The sequence below is a fragment of the Oncorhynchus clarkii genome, unplaced genomic scaffold, assembly GCF_045791955.1.
Source record: "Oncorhynchus clarkii lewisi isolate Uvic-CL-2024 unplaced genomic scaffold, UVic_Ocla_1.0 unplaced_contig_1136_pilon_pilon, whole genome shotgun sequence".
In the NCBI taxonomy this organism is placed as follows: Eukaryota; Metazoa; Chordata; class Actinopteri; order Salmoniformes; family Salmonidae; genus Oncorhynchus; species Oncorhynchus clarkii.
Window position 1 is genome coordinate 1 of NW_027260364.1, and position 10,000 is coordinate 10,000.

The following is a 10,000-nucleotide window of genomic DNA, read 5'->3' on the forward strand; positions in this document are numbered from 1 at the left end:
CCTCATATGATGGATACACATACAGTGCCTTGCAAAAGTATTCGGCCCCCTTGAACTTTGCTGACCTTTTGCCACATTTCAGGCTTCAAACATAAAGATATAAAACTGTATTTTTTTGTGAAGAATCAACAACAAGTGGGACACAATCATGAAGTGGAACGACATTTTCTTGGATATTTCAAACTTTTTTAACAAATCAAAAACTGAAAAATTGGGCGTGCAAAATTATTCAGACCCTTTACTTTGAGTGCAGGAAACTCTCTCCAGAAGTTCAGTGAGGATCTCTGAATGATCCAATGTTGACCTAAATGACTAATGATGATAAATACAGTCCACCTGTGTGTAATCAAGTCTCCCTATAAATGCACCTGCACTGTGATAGTCTCAGAGGTCCGTTAAAAGCGCAGAGAGCATCATGAAGAACAAGGAACACACCAGGCAGGTCCGAGATACTGTTGTGAAGAAGTTTAAAGCCGGATTTGGATACAAAAAGATTTCCCAAGCTTTAAACATCCCAACGAGCACTGTGCAAGCGATAATATTGAAATGGAAGGAGTATCAGACCACTGCAAATCTACCAAGACCTGGCCGTCCCTCTAAACTTTCAGCTCATACAAGGAGAAGACTGATCAGAGATGCAGCCAAGAGGCCCATGATCACTCTGGATGAACTGCAGAGATCTACAGCTGAGGTGGGAGACTCTGTCCATAGGACAACAATCAGTCGTATATTGCACAAATCTGGCCTTTATGGAAGAGTGGCAAGAAGAAAGCCATTTCTTAAAGATATCCATAAAAAGTGTCGTTTAAAGTTTGCCACAATCCACCTGGGAGACACATCAAACATGTGGATGAAGGTGCTCTGGTCAGATGAAACCAAAATTGAACTTTTTGGCAACAATGCAAAACGTTATGTTTGGCGTAAAAGCAACACCCTGAACACACCATCCCCACTGTCAAACATGGTGGTGGCAGCATCATGGTTTGGGCCTGCTTTTCTTCAGCAGGGACAGGGAAGATGGTTAAAATTGATGGGAAGATGGATGGAGCCAAATACAGGACCATTCTGGAAGAAAACCTGATGGAGTCTGCAAAAGACCTGAGACTGGGACGGAGATTTGTCTTCCAACAAGACAATGATCCAAAACATAAAGCAAAATCTACAATGGAATGGTTCAAAAATAAACATATCCAGGTGTTAGAATGGCCAAGTCAAAGTCCAGACCTGAATCCAATCGAGAATCTGTGGAAAGAACTGAAAACTGCTGTTCACAAATTCTCTCCATCCAACCTCACTGAGCTCGAGCTGTTTTGCAAGGAGGAATGGGAAAAAAATGCAGTCTCTCGATGTGCAAAACTGATAGAGACATACCCCAAGCGACTTACAACTGTAATCGCAGCAAAAGGTGGCGCTACAAAGTATTAACTTAAGGGGGCTGAATAATTTTGCATGCCCAATTTTTCAGTTTTTGATTTGTTAAAAAAGTTTGAAATATCCAATAAATGTCGTTCCACTTCATGATTGTGTCCCACTTGTTGTTGATTCTTCACAAAAAAAATCAGTTTTATATCTTGATGTTTGAAGCCTGAAATGTGGCAAAAGGTCGCAAAGTTCAAGGGGGCCGAATACTTTCGCAAGGCACTGTAGTGGTTCCTTTGTGCTCCAATGACTTGTTTGATTAACATGAACCTGATCTGTAATGTGACTTTCAATTGGCTGGTCTAGCCTAATTAATACCAGCACTAAGCAGAGCTGAGAGGATCTGTTATCTTGTCAGCTGACACAGAACTGGAATAATACATGTCTGTCATGTTTACAATCCCAGAGCCCAACATTTACTTAAATATTCTAAAATGTACAGTAGAATGTATTTACTTCCGTGTGAATGGTCAGGTTGTGGCGCTGGCACATTTGAGTGTTGAATGCATCATTTAGACAACAGGTTGAACGCCGCTGATCTTTCCTTGTGGTTCCACCGATTAGTCTTAACCCAGACTTTTCTTTTTGCTTGTCCTTTCCACAGCCCACTTCACTGATGAGGTCCGAGACACCCATAAGAGAGGAGGACTGAGCAGGCCCCTCGCCAGCACGGCTCTCCTCTGGAGAAGCCCAGGTGCAACAGCAGCAGGGGCAGCTTTTCCCCATCCGACTCCCTAGGACCCAAAAGTCTTAAACTCCACATTTCCTCTCTTAGTGGGTCCCCGCGAGCGTTCAAAACTGTTTCTCCAACGCTTCTACCAAAAACTCAGACTGTTTTCCAGAGCAGAAGCAGCGGTTGGGCCCAGCTGCTCCTCCTCCCAGGGGGAAGCCATGGGGAGCGTGCGAAGCCACCGCTACAGCATTGTCTCCTCCGAGGAAGACGGCATGAAGCTGGCCGCCATCGCTGCCGTGCCCAACGGCTACGCCAACGGCACGGTGGCCAAGGTTCACGCGGCGCAGCAGCCGGCTGTGAGCCGCTTCGTCCAGAAGGATGGCCACTGCAACGTGCAGTTCATCAACATGAGCGAGAAGGGCCAGCGTTACCTTGCCGACCTGTTCACCACCTGTGTGGACATCCGCTGGCGCTGGATGTTGATCATCTTCTGCCTGTCCTTCCTCCTCTCCTGGCTCTTCTTCGGCTTTGTCTTCTGGCTGGTAGCGCTCTCCTACGGCGACCTGGAGAACGAGACGCAGATGTGCGTGTCTAACGTCAACAGCTTCACCGCCGCCTTCCTCTTCTCCGTGGAGACACAGACCACCATTGGCTACGGCTACCGCTACGTCACCGAGGAGTGTCCCGTGGCCGTCTTCATGGTGGTCTTCCAGAGCATCTTCGGCTGCATCATCGACGCCTTCATCATTGGCGCCGTCATGGCTAAGATGGCCAAGCCCAAGAAGAGGAACAAGACGCTGATCTTCAGCCACTATGCTACGGTGGCCATGCGGGACAGCAAGCTGTGCCTGATGTGGCGCGTGGGGAACCTGCGCAAGAGCCACCTGGTGGAGGCCCACGTGCGCGCCCACCTCCTCAGGTCGCGAACCACGGCCGAAGGCGAGTATATCCCCCTGGACCAGATGGACATCGACGTGGGCTTCGACAGCGGCGTCGACCGCGTTTTCCTGGTGTCGCCCATCACCATTGTCCATGAGATCGACGAGGACAGCCCCTTGTATGAGATGAGCAAACAGGAGCTGGAAACGTCCCAGTTTGAGATGGTGGTGATCCTGGAAGGTATGGTGGAAGCCACGGCCATGACCACCCAGTGCCGCAGCTCCTACGTGGCCAGCGAGGTTCTCTGGGGCCACCGCTCGAGCCAGTCCTGTTCGAGGAGAATAACTACTACAAGGTGGACTACTCGCGCTTTGAGAAAACCTACGAGGTGAGCAGCACGCCCCAGTGTAGTGCCAGGGACCTGGCCGAGAAGAAGTCTCTGGTCTCTTGCTCCAACTCCTTCTGTTACGAGAACGAGGTGGCCCTTGAAAAAGTGGAGATGGAGGAGACGTTTGACGAGGAGAAAGAGGAGGATGGGGAGGAGAAGGAGGAGGTAAAAATGGAGGATCAGGGTGCTATTGAGAACGACATTGAGAACGCAACACTGGAGGAGACAAACACAGACACAGTCTCTGTACATTCTGAACACAATCAGGATACCAGGAGTCTGACGATGCCTTCAGAAGCAAGGCCTCTAAGACGAGAATCAGAAATATGACTGCAGAGATGTTAGGGGGGAAATACTACATGAAATACTATTATGATAGGTTTGACCTTTGCTCCTAACGTCTGTCTGTACTACTGCAGGATGGCTTGACTGTGAGGTGAGTGTCATTTTCTGAGGAAGACACTCAGGCACAAGCGAATACAGAATTAACAGACCAGAGAAAATGATGCAATATTATTTATTCTCTTTACACAAGTCCCTCATCTGGTGGGAAGCGATGGTAGATTGACTGAGAGGAGTTGATGGCTCTTCTGGCCCGTGGCACTATAGGAATGAGACGGGTTAGGTAGCATTTTATACAGTGTGTGTGTGTGTGTGTGTGTGTGTGTGTGTGTGTGTGTGTGTGTGTGTGTGTGTGTGTGTGTGTGTGTGTGTGCGTGCGTGCGTGCGTGCGTGTGCGTGCGTGCGTGCGTGCGTGCGTGCGTGCGTGCGTGCGTGCGTGCGTGCGTGCGTGCGTGCGTGCGTGCGTGAGCCTTTGAAAGTTGCAAGAGAACATTGGAAAGTTGTCACATTGAGACACTCCACATGAAAAAATTATATATACCTATACTTTAGAAGTATTACTATATTTATATACTATAGTATTTACTGTAGTGTTTTTGTGGATCTGTCTGTAGTATACTGTAGTATTTTCTGTAGTGTTTTTGCAGACATTACTCTAGTATACTGTAGTATTTACTGTAGCGTTTTTCTAGACATTACTGTATTATGCTGTAGTATTTACTATAGGGTTTTTGCAGACATTCCTGTAGTATTTACTATAGTGTTTTTGCAGACATTACTGTAGTATACTGTAGTTTTTACTGTAGTGTTTTGCAGACATTACTCTAGTATACTGTAGTATTTACTATAGTATTTCTGCAGACATTACTGTAGTATACTGTAGTATTTACTATAGTGTTTTTGCAGACATTACTGTAGTATACTGTAGTTTTTACTGTAGTGTTTTGCAGACATTACTGTAGTATACTGTAGTATTTACTATAGTATTTCTGCAGACATTACTGTAGTATACTGTAGTATTTACTATAGTGTTTTTTGCAGACATTACTGTAGTATACTGTAGTTTTTACTGTAGTGTTTTGCAGACATTACTGTAGTATACTGTAGTTTTTACTGTAGTGTTTTGCAGACATTACTGTAGTATACTGTCGTTTTTACTGTAGTGTTTTGCAGACATTACTGTAGTATACTGTAGTTTTTACTGTAGTGTTTTGCAGACATTACTGTAGTATACTGTAGTATTTACTATAGTGTTTTTGCAGACATTACTGTAGTATACTGTAGTTTTTACTGTAGTGTTTTGCAGACATTACTGTAGTATACTGTAGTATTTACTATAGTGTTTTTGCAGACATTACTGTAGTATACTGTAGTTTTTACTGTAGTGTTTTGCAGACATTACTGTAGTATACTGTAGTATTTACTATAGTATTTTTGTTTTATTCTCATTTCTATTCTCTTTTGTTATCTGTCTGTGGCACAAATTGGGATGTGGGGGAAGGGAATGTGCAGGACATATGCAAATGCAATATTAGCATACCAATACCATGTGTACTGTAGTATTCTACTGTATTTAAAAAAATTATATAGTAAGCACTAAATCAGGGTTCCCCAATTAGTGGCCCTTGGGCCGAATTTATTTGGCCCCCCAAGTTTTCATTATTTATCATTTTCATTGTTGGACATAAAAGACTGTAAAAACACCAGGAAATCAGTTACAAGTTATTTTTATTTGGGAAATCTGTTGCCAACTATTCTCCTTGCACTACATGATCGAGGGATACTACAGTGTATAGTAGTACTCTACATTATACTACAACATTCCGTAGTACACACTATACGATCAAGGGATACTACAGTGTGGAGTACAGTATTCTACAGGATACTACAGTTTGCTACAGTTTAATCGCTGTAAACGCAACAACCAAAGAGATGTTTCTATTTGCATATTTTGTAAATATGAGCTGCCCCGATATTTTGAATTAGCTTAGTGAATTAGCTTAGTGTTGTTTCCTTGGACTAATTAAGGGTGGCTGGAGAGGGATAGTGTTCGTAGCAGGGAAGGAGTGTTGTATTCCCAATCAACCAGCCTCTCCTATTGTGTTCTCAACTTTTCAAATAGCTGTGGAAATATAGGACATGTATGTCACCCAGAACAAAGGGAAGAGATCATTTGTTGTGTAAAAGATTGTGTCAGTTAGATTTGAAGAGATGCAGCTACAGCATGTCGTTATTTTCTTCATTTTACTGTTGCACAGTTTGAGAATCTAAAATTATACACAGCTTAATCTCTGTACAAAAAGTATATTTCATTTTTCACCCTTTGAAAATAATCTTTGAAGATGACATGTAATACCACTAATTTGGCCACAGTTTTCCAACAGTTAGTCTTCCTCCATGAAAACAACCCCCATCTATGGTGTGCGTGTGTGTGTGTGTGTGTGTGTGTGTGTGTGTGTGTGTGTGTGTGTGTGTGTGTGTGTGTGTGTGTGTGTGTGTGTGTGTTTGTGGCGTACATCTGTGCATGTGTGTATCTAACGCTGCATAGCTCATATTAGTGTGGTACTGTACATTATGCTTCAGTCCATCTTCTTGTTGTCTTAGTACAGATGTAGGATCTTAATTTGACCGGTATTGTCACAGCAAAATAATCCTGCAGCAACCAGATTTGAGCATTTAGTCTTTTTCGCCAATGTAATGTGGTTAGGCTATTAGCTGGCCAAAGTTAGGCTACATGAAAAGTGCAATACTGATAATATGTTAGTGTGGGTTTTCAGTGAATGTATGTAAATCGCCAAGCTCATCTGCGTTCCTCCAGCCCAGTAATATTTTCAGCGGCAACAGAGTGGTCAAATTAAGATCCTACATATTTATAGCGTGCAACGTGAGTCTTAACTCAAGTCTCAGTAACATGAGCCATCACTTGAGATCTGGCTTTAAAACAGCTCACAGTGCAAGAGGTGTCATATAAACCGTCAGGAAGATACATCTCAACGGTCCAGGGATGTCTAGTACCGGGGTTCCCAAACCTTTTTGGCCCACGACCCCATTGTGATATTTTGGCCCGTGACTCCATTTTGATATTTTGGCCCACGACCCCATTTTGATATTTTGGCCCACAACCCCACCATGTGAAAAAAGTGATGTAATCAGCGGCCAATGTTTACTTTTTAAATTTGGGCTATGACAGTCTATTACAAATCAGTCTGACAGGACTTTTGAAGGCAGTATAGTTTGAAGTGACTGAAATGCATCATAACGTTATTGGGAAGTTCAGAAGATCATCAGGCAATAATTCTGTATGATCTTCTGTGTAGAAAAGAACATTTCATTGAAGATGTTCTTTTCACCCAGTCTGATTTAGTGCCTGGTCTTGTCATAATGAGTCCTGCGCTGATTTTGGTCAGAAGGAAACATAAGACACATGCAGGATGTGCTCCTGAGTGTCTTATCTCTCAGTGATGGGGTCATAATATTGTGTAGCTTAAACGTTTAAAAAGATAGAGCCTCATTTGTAGGAAGAAAACACAAACCGCTCTGCTTATTACAACCGCATCTAGCGCCAAACGGAGGTTACTGACCTAACCCCGTTCTATGAACCAAGCGCGATTTAGTTCATTTAATTTCAGTTTCTCTCATGACCCCATTTTAAAATCAGGCAACCCAGGTAGCAATCCCTACTTAGGTAAACGCTGACCTAGGATGAGATGAAGAAGGATAAGACAGTGATTTCATTCAACGGAACTCCCACTGAATAGATGTGTTAAATAGGTCAATTGAACTGGATCAAAACAATGGAATTGCCATGGAAATGCGTGGGGGAAAGAGCCGTGGGGGAAAGCTCCCGAGTCTTCTCATTGCCCCCCAGCAAAATGTGCCTACATTAAGGCAATATTTTATGTGTACAGTGCCTTCAGAAAGTATTCATACCCCTTGACTTATTTCTCATTTTGTTGTGTTACAGCCTGAATTCGAAATTGATTAAATATATGTTTTTTTCTCACCCATCTATTATCCCTCTTTCCCTTTCCCTTACACACCATACCTCAAAATGACAAAGTGAAACTTGTTTTTAGAAATGTCTGCTAATTTATTGAAAATTAAATAAATAAATATCTAATTTACAAGTATTCACACCCCTGAGTCAATACATTTCAGAATCAGATTACAAATGAATTAATTTGTTAAAAATTCCACTTTGACATTATGGGGTATTGTATGTAGATCAGAGAGACAAAATCAACATTTTATCAATTTACAATTCAGGCTAAACACAGCAAAATGTGGGAAAAGTGTGAATACTTATTGAAGGCTCTGTATTTCACCCTGTGTTGAGGTAATAATCAGAGTATATTGTTTGTATGGATGTCAACCCCAACACATGTTGATGTCATCGTCACCAATCCACTGCATTACAGTTAAAAAACATGTTGACTACCACCACAGATTTCTGTATGCTAGCTATGCTTATCAGCTTATTACGAACGGGAGTTAGCATTTAGAAGTCACTTCTTCCAGACTTCTACGAAAACAGCCAAATATATCAAAATCGGACTTAATCCTTGCGTCAATCTAAGTATTTCACCTGTTTGTCTATCTAAGTAACATAATAAACAAAACCACATCAAAATCCCTCACTTTAAACTAGAGATACATTTTTTGTAAGACGGAAAATCGGTCTTTTCACGAAAACGGCTGTAGTAGAAAACGTCTGTAGCATCTGAATGGTTTGGCCTACAAACTAATATGACCGTTCTATGGAAACACAATGGTGATCTCCGTTTTGCTCTACGACCCCCATAATCCCCATGGGACTTGTCTGAAGTCAGTAAAGCTGATGTGCCAACTTCTATCGGTAGTGTCCGAACCGTTTGGGCTACAAACTAATATGACCCCACTGTGGAAAGGGGAGACTCTCACCAACACATCTGCGTTCCATTGACTCCTTTACCGCATCTATGGACGAATGAATTGGATTAGAACACTTGGTTCCCATCTTTTTTGACATCATCTCTGTCTCCTTCTGTATGTCAGCCTGGGCTTGTGTGTCAGGCCAGACCCCTCAGGATCCAGACCCCTCAGGATCCAGACACCCTGAGCTAGAAAGCTGGAAGGGAGTGTGCAGGTGAATGTAGGTAATAAAGTGCTGCTAAGTTACATGTGTACATATGGTTAGAATGAAACGTAGGAGTCAAAATGTATTGTTTGTCTATTAAAAGTATCCATTCTGAACAACAGTAAAAATGTGGAGGTACTTATTTCATTGAAAACCATGTAGAAAGACCTGATTCTATCAGTGTTAAAAGTTATCCAAAGCTACAGTGCACTTTCCTCTTCAAGAGAACCCCCCCCCTCCCCCCCTCCAATTCCATGACACTGACACTAGAAACCTTTTATTTATTCAGTTTTTGCGTAAAGCCAAATGTACATAAAACCTTTGTCTGTTCTTTTTTTTTAATGTTGATTTGAAACCATCTGTTATCACATAATGTCGACTACTACTGTGTATTTAGATCAGTGTTTTGGCCTTGTCTGACTGGGGACATTACAAACCTTGTTACTTTGCTGTGTGTGATTAGTCTCCTTAGGCAGACCGGTTTACCTCCCACAATGTTCAGTGCTGTTGCCCGAGGTCTGGGAAGACTAGTGTGTGCTGGGTCTTGTGAAGAGGGAGCAAAGCTGTTGTTTTGTCACTTCTGAAAGGACCAGCACTTTGTGTTGTCACATTGCTTTAAGGCATGGTGCATAGAGAACGAGGCGGACAAGTTCTCTTATCTTTCAGACACAGACAGTGCGGCACACAAAAGCTGAACAGACAGACAGAAATGTGTGCACACACACAGGCACACAAACGTACACACTAATGCACACGCACTAAAGAGCTATAGTCATACAAAAATATGGAGCTTTTTATTCTGGCTATATACAGTAGGCCTAACGAATCTTCACAATTTGTTACCGTAGACATGCACAAATTCTACTCCGAATGTACGTTTATTGTTGAAATTGTTTGCAACTTGCTCAAAAGTGTCACTTTTTATTGCCTATGTCGTTAACATAGACAAATACAAATGTTGTATTTTTTATTGTTAGCAAATTCTTCATAAGAAAATGTGTATCAGATGATATATAAGAGAATGTCCATGGAGGTCTGATACACTGAGTTTGTGTGTATTGGGTACGGGAATGCCAGGTCAGTGTGTCATACGGGGATGCCAGGTCAGTGTGTATTGGGTTGTCATACGGGGATGCCAGGTCAGTGTGTATTGGGTTGTCATACGGGGATGCCAGGTCAGCCA

At 42.6% G+C, this 10,000-nt stretch overlaps 1 pseudogene; it reads left to right on the forward strand.

Annotated features, from left to right (window-relative positions):
• The first annotated feature begins 2,165 nt into the window (after positions 1 to 2,165).
• Positions 2,166 to 4,049, forward strand: LOC139401378 (inward rectifier potassium channel 2-like; annotated as a pseudogene).
• The last annotated feature ends 5,951 nt before the right edge of the window (positions 4,050 to 10,000 follow it).